The sequence below is a fragment of the Helianthus annuus genome, chromosome 1 (assembly GCF_002127325.2).
Source record: "Helianthus annuus cultivar XRQ/B chromosome 1, HanXRQr2.0-SUNRISE, whole genome shotgun sequence".
Classification (NCBI taxonomy): Eukaryota; Viridiplantae; Streptophyta; class Magnoliopsida; order Asterales; family Asteraceae; genus Helianthus; species Helianthus annuus.
The window spans coordinates 148,313,580-148,326,564 of NC_035433.2; positions in this window are offsets into that span (position 1 = coordinate 148,313,580).

Genomic DNA, 12,985 nt, shown 5'->3' on the forward strand with positions numbered 1-12,985 from the left:
CGGACGAATTTATTGATTGGCTACACACGGTTGAATGTGTGTTCGAGTTACACGACATTCTCGATAACTACAAGGTAAAACTCGTCGCCATTAAATTACGAAAATATGCATCATTGTGGTGGGAACATGTAAAGAAAAAATGGACTCAAGAGGGGCGGTTGAAAATTGAGACATGGGACAAGATGCGGAAGCTACTCCGTGAAAAAATTTTACCGCTTAACTATCGCCAAGAAGCATTCTTGGATTATCATAACCTTTCCCAGTGGACTTCCACCGTTGAGGAGTTAATTGCTGAATTTGACAGGTTACGTATGCGTTGTGGAGCCGACGAGGAGGAAGAACAAGTTATTGCCTGGTTTCTAGGGGTGTTACGTTCCGACATCGCCGATGTGGTTCAGCTACAACCATATTGGTCGTATAATGACGTGTGTCAACTTGCGTTGAAGGTAGAAAAACAGTTAAAAGCAAAAGGCAAGCGGCAGGGAGGTTTGGTCCAACCCGGGCCGATCCCGTGAGGGGAACCGGGGTCACTAGCTCTGCGTCGGGCTTTAAAACCATGTCAAGCAAACCTGAAAGTTCCACCGTGACGACACCATCCGTTAACACCCCATCTTCCACGACCAAGTTAAACAGATGTTACCGTTGCCAGGGTATTGGTCACTTTGCCCGAGAATGCCCGAATAAACAACTCGTCACTCTCACAGAAGATACCGAACCCGTGTATGACACCGATAATGAACAACCAGAAGACAACCAGACCGAGGTAATTTATCCTGATAGAGGGGAGTCTCTAATCACACAGCGGATCCTAAGCACCGTCCCGACCCGAGCAGTTGACGATACGTTGTGGCTTCGCAACAATATTTTTAGGACTAAGTGCACGTCGAAAGGCAAAGTTTGTACCGTTATTATTGATGGAGGCAGTTGTGAAAACATGGTTTCTACTAGTATGGTGGAGAAGTTAGGATTACCTGTTGAACCGCATCCCGACCCTTATCAATTGACGTGGTTAAAAAAAGGTAATGTGGTAAAAGTCAATCAGCGATGTCTTGTTCAGTTTACTATTGGCGAACGTTACTCGGATGAGATTTGGTGTGAAGTCATCCCGATGGATGCGTGTCACATTCTGTTAGGGAGGCCATGGCAATATGATAGGAAAACACGTCATGACGGGTTCAACAATACCTATTCATTTAAAAAAGATAGAGTTAACGTCACATTGGCACCACTTGACACACGCAAAGCAGGAACAAAAGCACTTGTTTTGACTAAGTCGGCCTTCTTGGATTTCACGCGTTACTCGAAACCACCTGTTATATTTGCTATGGTGATCGTTGAAAGCAACCCCGTGGTGACCGAGATTCTAGCCGACTTACAACCTCTTATGACTGAATTCAGTGATGTTTTCCCGACTGATATACCGGCAGGGCTGCCCCTTATGCGTGAGATACAACATTGCATTGATTTCGTGCCAGGGGCGGTAATCCCAAACAAACCGGCTTATCGAATGAATCCAAAAGAATTCGAGGAGCTACATAGGCAGGTGACATAACTCCTTGATAAAGGTCTTATCCGTGAAAGCACGAGTCCTTGTGCAGTCCCGGCGTTGTTAGTACCAAAAACCAGTGGCGCGTACCGCATGTGCATTGACAGTCGCGCCGTGAACAAGATCACAGTCAAATACCGGTTTCCTATCCCGAGGTTCGAGGATCTCCTCGATCAGTTGTGTGGCGCTAAGGTATTTTCCAAAATAGACTTGCGAAGCGGGTATCATCAAATCCGAATGCGACCCGAGGACGAGTGGAAAACGGCTTTCAAAACGCGTGACGGATTATACGAATGGATGGTGATGCCATTTGGTCTTTCGAATGCCCCAAGTACTTTTATGCGCCTTATGAATCATGTGTTTAAAAACCTAATCGGGCGATGTGTCGTCGTTTATTTCGACGATATCCTTGTGTTTAGTGAAAATATCTAACAACATCTACAACATCTGCAATAGGTTTTTTCTATTCTTCAGGAACAAAAACTCTACGCCATTGGAAGTAAGTGTCACTTTTTGTCAGATGAAGTCCTTTTTTTAGGGTATCTCATTTCGGGGAATGGGATTCGGATGGATGAGTCGAAGGTCGAGGCTATCACTTCGTGGCCAACACCCTCTATTATCCACGATGTTCGGAGCTTTCATGGATTGGCATCATTCTATCGCTGTTTCATACGAAATTTCAGCTAGATTGTGGCCCCTATAACGGACTGCCTCAAAGGGAGCCACTTCAAGTGGACTCCCGCGGCCTCCGCGGCTTTTGAAGAATTGAAATTACGAGTGACTCAAGCACCTGTACTCGCTTTACCCGACTTCCAAATCACCTTCCATGTTGAATGTGATGCTTCCGGGTTTGGAATTGGGGTGTTTTGAGTCAAAATACCCGACCCATAGCGTTTTTTAGTGAAAAGTTGAGCGAAGCGAAACAAAAGTACAGCACATACGATAAAGAGTTCTATGCCATCATCCGGAGTTTGGAGTATTGGCGCCATTATTTATTACCTAACGAGTTTATTTTATTTTCTGACCATCAGGCACTGAAGTTTATTCAAGGGCAACATAAGCTTAACCCACGTCATGCTAAATGGGTTGAATTTTTGCAAGAGTTCCCGTTTGTGATTCGGCACAAATCGGGTGTTACAAATAACGTAGCTGACGCTCTAAGTAGGCGACGCGGCCTGCTTACTTCTCTGCAAGTTCGAGTTGAAGCTTTTGATACTTTTAGTACCCTTTATTCCGATGATCCTGAGTTGTCGGCAATTTGGGCTTCCTGCCGACTAGCGCCTAAGGAGGAGTACTCGTTACAGGATGGGTTTTTATTTAAAGGGGTGCGATTGTGTATTCCTAAATGTTCGTTGGGGGATGCCATTGTCATAGAGGGGCATCAAGGGGCGTTGGCAGGACATTTTGGCCGTGACAAAATGCTTAAGTTGCTCAAAGAACGTTTTTTTTTGGCCAAAGATGAGTGCCGATGTCACCCGGATAATTGATCGTTGCCGGATATGTCACATTGCCAAGATGCATCACTCTAATGCGGGTCTTTACACGCCCTTGCCCGTTTCTGACGGCCCGTGGGAAGATGTCAGTCTGGATTTTGTTGTTGGTTTACCCCGCACTCAACGCCAAAAGGACTCGGTAATGGTTGTTGTTGATAGATTCTCTAAAATGGCACACTTTGTTCCCTGTGCTAAAACTTATGATGCAAGTCAGGTGGCCCGATTATATTTTTCTGAAATTGTACGATTGCATGGTGTTCCTAAAACAATCACCTCGGACCGGGATGTCAAGTTTGTGGGACACTTCTGGAGGACGTTGTGGAAACGGTTGGGTTCGCGTCTGAACTTTAGTAGCGCCCACCATCCGCAGAGTGATGGGCAGACGGAGGTCACAAATCGCAGTTTGGGAAACTTATTGCGCAGCCTTGTTGGGTCTAATCCAAAACAATGGGATTTAGTTCTTCCGCAAGCCGAGTTTGCTTATCGATCTACTCACAGGTCTACGGGTATGAGTTCTTTCCTAATCGTATATGGGCGTAACCCGTTTACTCCGTTAGACCTTGCCCCATTACCCGCAACAGAACACTTCAGTGCGGAAGGCGACGATCGCGCCGCGCGAATCAAGTTTATACACCAGCAGGTTCGTGAACAAATTGCCAATAACAATATCGTGTATCAGCGTCGGGCAAATTTAAAGCGGAGAAAGGTTGTGTTTAAGGAGGGCGATCTTGTCTGGATACATCTTAGTCCCGGTGGGCGCGCGAGTAAGTTACAACCACGCGCAGATGGTCCATTCAAGGTATTGGCAAAGATCAACGACAACGCATACAAAATCGATTTACCGGGTCATTATAATGTTTCTGCTACCTTCAATGTAGCTGATTTGTCTCCTTATGTGCCTGAACTGGATGATCCATTCGACTCGAGGACGAGTCTCTTCGAAGAGGGGGAGAATGATGCAACCGGTGGCCCAATCCCTGTTCATGTTAGCCCATTGTGCCGGACCGTTTCAACAGGCCGAAGCCCAGTACGCATGGAATATGAGCAGCAGCTAGAGGAGGAGGGCCCAGGTTGAGGCGGGAGCTGGTGACGTGCAGATCAAGCTGGAACATTTAATTTTAGTCTTTATTTTATTGAGTGTTTGCATTTATGATTGTGTTTCCTTTTATTTAATTTTAGGGTTTGCCTTTAAATACGTTGGTTATTTTCATTGTTAAGGGACGATTTCTTTTGAGTTTTGAATACAATAAGTTCCAGCTTTATTCGTGAGTTTGGATTCCAGCGTGATTGCGTGAGAAACTGCATCAAAAGGTATAATGCATTTAGTGTTAGATTGATTTCGTATACACACGAAATAGTTTAAGTTGTTAGCTACTTGAGTAAAAAGAGCAGACTAAAATATCTTTGATTAGACCTAATTTACATCCTAGGTGACCATCACGACTCCGTTGTTGCTTTGAACTTGAGCACCAATTGGATAACCCTTCCTTCAGGGAAGGGGGTTAGTCATGCTAACACAAGTTGTTGAATTTACAAACCGTCGGGCGAAGACTCAACCTTGTCATTGTTAATTTTCTTATTTAGTGTTAATTTTATTAAAGACCTCTTAGTGTAGGTCCCTTTTCGCGGAGGATCGAGAACAAACCTAAACCTTGTTATACAAACCCACTAGCGAGTGCGGAATCCAAGCTAGCGAGCAAACCGGGATGAAGCAAGTAGAGAAACAAACACACAAGAGTTCACCGATTAACACCACTGTATTAATACGTATGAAGGTTCCGGTTACAAGCACAATGTTTACAAACAGTTTGCAAACTCTCAAAGCGTGTGTGTGTGAGTTTCGGACAGAATGCTCTCAACTCTCTAACTTTCTGTCTGTGTGCATCTATCTTTCACACTACACTGCATGGGTATATATATACCCAGCCCATGATGTCTGGTCGAAGGATCCGATAGATGGTCCGAAGGATCATCTTTCGGATATGATGCTTTCGAAGGATCAGCAAGGACCTCGAAAGATCACCTTTCGAGGTCTATCGTTCGAAGCCTATCTTTCGATCACCTCGAAGGATCAACAGTATCCTTCGAGGCTATCCTTCGATGCAGACAAACATATTACAACTTATTGGCCAAGTCAAACTAGGAGGATAGTTGACTTGGTCAACTTACAGACTAACTTAGGACATCGTTTACATACAGACCGAATACAGACAAAGTACAGACACAAGTGCACCAACAAACTCCCCCTTGGCTGTAGCTTTGTCTTTATCTTCTAAAGTTGTAGACTCGTCTCGAACTTCGACGGTCTTTGGTCTTTGAGTTACCAAAACTCTGATGTCCTTTCAAGTCTTCATTGTCGGAGGATCTTCAAAGTCTTCACGTCTTGAAAGCAGAGAGTGTATCAACAAACTACCCGTATCATGTAGGAAGTGTGTTGACAAACTCCCCCTTAACATAAGCTCCCCCTTGAGCTGTGCCCGTGAAATACTTTAACTTTATGAAGTGAGATCCTGGTGGTGTTGATGATGGCCAGCGGCAACTCGATCATCTTCATCAGTTGAGTGCCTTCACGTTGTGTCTTCATCCCGAAGCTTGTCATCGACCATGTTCTCCTAGCCTTTAGAATCTGCACATGCAAGAAATCTAAACGCATAATGAGAACAACTGCTTGGAATATAGTATAAACAAATGACACACGAATGACCATGTCACAATCAAACACCGTCCGACAGTTTGAAAGTTTAATAAATTTGTCAAGTTTTAGTCTTTAACTTTCATACATGCAAATTTTGACCGTTTATGAAGATTTAGTCAATTCGGTTTTCGGTCAGGTTTCAGGCAACGAAGACTCGAGCTCCAACATCGTACGATCGAAAATAAAGTAGAAAGAAAATATTTTTGGCTTTTAAAAAGTTTATATTAAAACACGCCTAAAATCTTTTTGGTATTTTTGAATTTAATAGACAACAATTTAAAATCCTTTGCGTGTTATCAAACGACATCACCGCTAATGTCGTGCTGATATGCACCAAACGACGAAACTGTTTAAAAGAAAACAATAAAAGTTAATCAGTAAATAAATATATACAAACATTCTTTTTGCGAGTTTCGAGGGTAAGAGAATCATATCAGTGTACGGTCATGCCAAAACACTCTTGTTGTTCAGTTATTTAACATTAAGATAAGCATCCTATAACAATTATCGGTATTGTTGTCCACTTAAGCTCAACTTATCAGATGTAATCATGGCGAGGGGATACGTTAAGGTATGATTTATACTTACCGACCGGTGTTCATCCACATCACGACACATTCCCGTATCAAGGTATGCACGAGAGTTCATCTTACCGGTGAGTATACCGATTATCATCTGTTTGACCGTATAAATTGTGAGATACTCACTTATTTTGATTTGAAAACAAGCCCTATGTGATATAATCACTTATTGATGAGGAACTTGATTTTCATATGCATGAGGGCACAGGTGCAAGTCCGTGAACAGGTCAGTACTTCCGTACAGCAGAGAGACGAACTTGACACCCGGATAAATGTGATATTTTTATCACTTATTTGTTTTGGACATGTGATTGTTTATCACTTATTGAGGTCGAATGCAGTATGTAAAATGTACACGTATGTATAGTATCATGGAAGATCTAGACTTGCGTCCCCGTTATTTTTCGGTAAAAGATACAACCATGATACCCAGATGATAAGCAGCATAAAGACCGAATATCTCAGAACCTCGGCAATCTATCAAACGAAATTTCGGTACTAAGACCATATGCCAATGAATGGTTCCCACCTGGTCTTCAGTCGATTAAGATTTATATCACCCTACACACTTTAAAATGATTGTGAGCCTACCGATACATCTTATATAGAGCTGCTTATCGTTTTTCATTTAAGGTTTAAAGAGGTTTGGATAGACCACTGATGTACTATCATTTTCTCTTTTGCTCTCCAGGAAACTCATTTTTGATTTTCTATTGTTTTTGTGTTTTTGAAATTTTTCGATGTTTTTGGATTTTCAGATTTTTGGATTTACTCCCCCTAAAATCAATAAACTAAGATAAATTTAAAAACACACAAAGATATTTACAAAAATGATTTTCCGATGTTGGTTTACTCTTGCTTGACCTTAATGCCATTTACCAATAATAAGAAGTCAAATCTAGATTTGTCAAAAGCTTTGGTAAATAAGTCGGCACGTTGGTCATCGGTGTGGACCTTAACAACATCGATTAGCCTTTTCTCAAAGCAATCACGTATGAAGTGATATTTGATTTCGATGTGTTTGGTCTTTGAATGCTGCACAGGATTTTTAGTGATATCTAAAGCAGCAGAATTATCAACGTAAATAGGAGTAGTTAGGAATTCAAAACCGTAGTCCCGCAATTGTTGTTGGATCCAAAGAACTTGTGAGCCACAACTTGAGGCAGCAATGTATTCAGCTTCGCATGTTGATGTAGCGACACACGTCTGCTTCTTGCACTGCCATGTGACTAGGCGATTTCCTAAAAACTGACATCCAGCCGTTGTGGATTTGCCGTCGATTTTACATCCGCCAAAATCAGAATCACTGAATGCGACCAAGTCAAAGTTATTATCCCTAGGATAACACAGACCGGTGTCGGGGTAAGCCTTCAAATAACGAAAAATCCTTTTGACAGCTGCAAGATGTGAGGCCTTCGGGTTGACTTGATATCTGGCAAGCAGGCACGTTGGGTACATTATATCTGGCCTTGATGCTGTGAGGTACATAAGGGATCCGATCATCGCGCGATAGTATGAAGGGCTAACAGGTTCACCCTTCAAGTCAGGAGTTATTCCGTGATTAGTTGGCAATGGGGTACCAATGGGCGTTGCATCGGACATCTGGAACCGGCTCAAGATGTCACCAACATATTTAGTCTGATGGATGAATATCCCAGACTCCGTTTGTTGCACTTGTAGGCCCAAGAAGAAATTCATTTCCCCCATAGCACTCATCTCGAACTTATCCTGCATGATGCGCTCGAAATTCCTACACAAAACATCATTAGTAGAACCAAAAATAATATCATCAACATATACCTGTACCAGAAGAAGATCTCCATCTTGTTCTTTGATGAAGAGAGTACAATCGATAAGACCTCTTCGAAAACCGTTCTCCAGCAGATATGTAGATAAGGTTGCATACCAAGCTCGTGGCGCTTGATGAAGACCATAGAGAGCTTTGTTGAGCAACCAAACCCGATCGGGATGGACAGGATCTTCAAAACCTGGAGGCTGTTCGACATATACCTCTTCTTCAACCACACCATGTAGAAATGCACTTTTGACGTCCATCTGGTAAACCTTGAATCCTTTGAATGAGGCATAAGCCAGAAAGATCCGAATAGCTTCCAGACGTGCAACAGGTGCATAGACTTCGTTGTAGTCGATCCCTTCTATCTGTCGAAAACCTTGAACGACTAAACGAGCTTTGTTCCGAATAACCACTCCACGGTCGTCTTTCTTGCATTTGAAGACCCATCGAGTGCCAATCTTCTTGTAGTTCTCAGGCTTTTCAACAAGCTTCCAAACACCAAGCTTGTGAAATTGCTGTAATTCTTCCTGCATGGCTTCAACCCAAGCACTGTCTTTCAATGCTTCTTTCCACGACTTTGGTTCTTCTTGTGACACGTAACACGCGAAGGACCAGTCATTTTGTTGACCAGATTCTCTTATAGCTGAATACAAACCAGCATTCCGGTTGTTTCTCAGCTGATTACGCGTCTGCACACCGCGATGGACATCTCCTATGATATTCTGCTGGGGATGGGTATCGTGAATCCTCATTTCAGGATTATCTGGCACACGAGCATTGATACCCAAGTTGGTAAGATTAAGATCAACAACCAACTCCACACCAGGAATGTGGGTAGAGGTGGATGCATTCCCTTCAGCAGTATCTATATTCTGCGTATGAGGTGTATCACCAGAGGCACCTTGAACAGGAGCAGCTGGAGCTGAAGATATGTAGGGTTGACTTGATATCTGTCAAAAGGATTTTTCGTTATTTGAAGGCTTACCCCGACACCGGTCTGTGGTATCCTAGGGATAATAACTTTGACTTGGTCGCATTCAGTGATTCTGATTTTGGCGGATGTAAAATCGACGGCAAATCCACAACGGCTGGATGTCAGTTTTTAGGCGATTTCCTAAAAACTGACATCCAGCCGTTGTGGATTTGCCGTCGATTTTACATCCGCCAAAATCAGAATCACTGAATGCGACCAAGTCAAAGTTATTATCCCTAGGATACCACAGACCGGTGTCGGGGTAAGCCTTCAAATAACGAAAAATCCTTTTGACAGCTGCAAGATGTGAGGCCTTCGGGTTGACTTGATATCTGGCAAGCAGGCACGTTGGGTACATTATATCTGGCCTTGATGCTGTGAGGTACATAAGGGATCCGATCATCGCGCGATAGTATGAAGGGCTAACAGGTTCACCCTTCAAGTCAGGAGTTATTCCGTGATTAGTTGGCAATGGGGTACCAATGGGCGTTGCATCGGACATCTGGAACCGGCTCAAGATGTCACCAACATATTTAGTCTGATGGATGAATATCCCAGACTCCGTTTGTTGCACTTGTAGGCCCAAGAAGAAATTCATTTCCCCCATAGCACTCATCTCGAACTTATCCTGCATGATGCGCTCGAAATTCCTACACAAAACATCATTAGTAGAACCAAAAATAATATCATCAACATATACCTGTACCAGAAGAAGATCTCCATCTTGTTCTTTGATGAAGAGAGTACAATCGATAAGACCTCTTCGAAAACCGTTCTCCAGCAGATATGTAGATAAGGTTGCATACCAAGCTCGTGGCGCTTGATGAAGACCATAGAGAGCTTTGTTGAGCAACCAAACCCGATCGGGATGGACAGGATCTTCAAAACCTGGAGGCTGTTCGACATATACCTCTTCTTCAACCACACCATGTAGAAATGCACTTTTGACGTCCATCTGGTAAACCTTGAATCCTTTGAATGAGGCATAAGCCAGAAAGATCCGAATAGCTTCCAGACGTGCAACAGGTGCATAGACTTCGTTGTAGTCGATCCCTTCTATCTGTCGAAAACCTTGAACGACTAAACGAGCTTTGTTCCGAATAACCACTCCACGGTCGTCTTTCTTGCATTTGAAGACCCATCGAGTGCCAATCTTCTTGTAGTTCTCAGGCTTTTCAACAAGCTTCCAAACACCAAGCTTGTGAAATTGCTGTAATTCTTCCTGCATGGCTTCAACCCAAGCACTGTCTTTTAATGCTTCTTTCCACGACTTTGGTTCTTCTTGTGACACGTAACACGCGAAGGACCAGTCATTTTGTTGACCAGATTCTCTTATAGCTGAATACAAACCAGCATTCCGGTTGTTTCTCAGCTGATTACGCGTCTGCACACCGCGATGGACATCTCCTATGATATTCTGCTGGGGATGGGTATCGTGAATCCTCATTTCAGGATTATCTGGCACACGAGCATTGATACCCAAGTTGGTAAGATTAAGATCAACAACCAACTCCACACCAGGAATGTGGGTAGAGGTGGATGCATTCCCTTCAGCAGTATCTATATTCTGCGTATGAGGTGTATCACCAGAGGCACCTTGAACAGGAGCAGCTGGAGCTGAAGATCCTTCGGCTGCATCATGATATTCATCATCTTCAGAAGAGTCATTATAATCAGCAGCATCTTCATAAACCTCATTTTGAACCATATTGTTGACAGACGAAGAAGCTTGAGGATCAACAACAATAGGTCTAACCAAAGGCGAGACAGCAGCGTTGTCACTTTCCAACAACATTCTAGCTGCTGCTGATTCTTCGTCAAAGGTTGGCAGATTGAAGGAGTCAAATAGCCCATCATAATCGAACATCCACGGATCACCCGGAGCCCTAACAGGACTCGTGTACCTTTGAACCCTAACTTCACTCCATAGCTCTATCTTTTTGGTAGCTAGATTCCAAACACGAAAATTCGGAGTAGCATATCCAAGGAAGAAACCCTCGATAGCTCTTGCACCAAACTTTCCATCCGGCTCAATCATAGTACAAGGAGCACCAAACGGTTCAAGGTAAGAAAGATCCGGTTTCCTTTTCTGAAGGAGTTCGAAGCAAGTCTTGCCATGTCTCTTAACTGTAAGAACTCTGTTCAACGTGTAGCAAGCAGCCGATACAGCCTCTCCCCAGAATTGAATAGGGAGTTCCGACTCTACTAACATTGTTCTTGCAGTTTCTATAATCGTCCGATTCTTCCTCTCAGCGACACCATTTTGTTGTGGAGTATAACGAGAACTGTACTCATGAAGAATGCCTTTAGAAGTACAAAACTCATCCATAACTTGATTCTTGAATTCTGTTCCATTGTCGCTTCGGATCCTTTTTACTTTCAACGAATAGAGATTCTCTAACATTGTAAGAAGATCCTTGAGGATGCCAGGAGTCTCACTCTTGTGTGCCATAAAAGATACCCAAGAAAATCTAGAGTAGTCATCAGTAACTACTAAACAATAAGCATCACCAAACGTTGTCTTGTGCTTCATAGGTCCAAAAAGGTCCATATGAAGACGTTCGAGAGGCATGCTGACAGTGTTGATTTTCTTCAAAGGGTGAGACTTCTTTGTTTGCTTCCCCTTTTGGCACGAGACACAGATATCTTGCAAATGAAAACTTCTTACAGGCACACCATTCACAAGATTATTTTTCACCAAATGGTTCATCTTTCTCAAGTGAATGTGTCCCATTCTTCTGTGCCAAGATATAGACTCCTTTTCTGTGGCTTTTGAGACAAAGCAAGTGACTTGTGCAGATGTAGTAATCGCCTGGCTCATATCGAGAATATAAAGATCATTAACTCTCGGAGCCGATAAGAGAATCCATTCTTGTGGAATTTTGAATCCAGGTTTCAGCACATAGCAGCCAGCGTCATCAAAAATCACTGAGAACTTTTTATCGCAGATTTGCGACACACTCAGAAGATTGTGATCAATTTGCTTCACATAATTGATCTTATCAAAGCACACGATACCATTGGAGATACTTCCTTCTCCAGTGATGTACCCACCTTTATCACCCGCAAAAGCAACATACCCTCCTCTAATATTTCTCACGTCGTATAGGAGCCGTAAGTCGCCAGTCATGTGCCTGGATGCCCCACTATCAACAATCCAATGACTATTAATAGTTCCTCCTAGAACATCCTGCACATGTCATAAAAACATCAGTTGAGAATGGGGACCCAAGCCTTAGTGGTCTTGGGTCGTCCCTTAGCATCATGAAACGTGAGCTCGATCTCTTGATGATTTTCAAGAACAACTGCTCCCCCTGAATTGTCACCCGACTTAGGTAACCAAGTTTGATTCGGCCTGCCAGATTTATTTTTATAAACAATTTTTGAAGTTTCTGGTTTTACAGGTTGTGATACACTTGGTTTCCTTTTAACTGTTTGAACTTCAGGTTTTAAAGCCTTTTCAACAGTTTTTATGTTCTTACGTCGTTGTTTAGTTTCTTGTTCTTTCATTGTTCGTTTATCATGTTTAGGTGAAACTGACCGACGTTGAGGGTGAACTGTTTCAGGTGGAGCTTTTTCAACCAATTTCTTCTTTGGAACATTTGGGCAGTTTCTGATAATGTGCCCAATTTCTCCACATTTGAAACAAGTTCTCCTTTCAACATACTTAGGAGAACTTGATCGACTTCCAGATGTTGAACCTGTAGAACCTGAGGTACTTGCTCTTTCATCACACCCGTTTGTGTGTTGGGTGTAATTGTTATCACTGTTACGTTTCAAAATCTTGACTTGTTGTACAAAATCAGTGTTTGATTTGTTTTCAAAAGTCTCAATTTTATCCGTACCTTTTGATGCTACAAATTTAACATCTTTTCCTTTCTTCATGTAACGAGCTCCTTTTG